The sequence below is a fragment of the Etheostoma spectabile genome, chromosome 7 (assembly GCF_008692095.1).
Source record: "Etheostoma spectabile isolate EspeVRDwgs_2016 chromosome 7, UIUC_Espe_1.0, whole genome shotgun sequence".
Taxonomy (NCBI): Eukaryota; Metazoa; Chordata; class Actinopteri; order Perciformes; family Percidae; genus Etheostoma; species Etheostoma spectabile.
Genome location: NC_045739.1, coordinates 18,800,830 through 18,801,032, shown reverse-complemented (window position 1 = coordinate 18,801,032; position 203 = coordinate 18,800,830). Strand labels below are relative to the sequence as shown.

General features: G+C 52.7%; 1 long non-coding RNA gene across 1 annotated transcript in view; it reads left to right on the top strand.

The window, feature by feature from the left end:
* Nucleotides 1-203, top strand: part of LOC116692602 (uncharacterized) — a 15,660-nt gene that overhangs the window by 1,408 nt on the left and 14,049 nt on the right. The window lies entirely within an intron of this gene.

The following is a 203-nucleotide window of genomic DNA, read 5'->3' as shown; positions in this document are numbered from 1 at the left end:
GAGACGAGACCGCATGAGACGGGACGGATGACATGGGACGCTCCAGGCTGCAGCCAAACACTCTTGCACCGGTCGGCCATCGCCCACCAGACGGTCTGAGGCGGCGATTTTGCAAAGCGTTAATGCTCTGACTGAAACACAAACGGTACACAGCACACATGTTGGTGTGTAATCATGGTTGCTAAAGTTCATGGACTTTATAT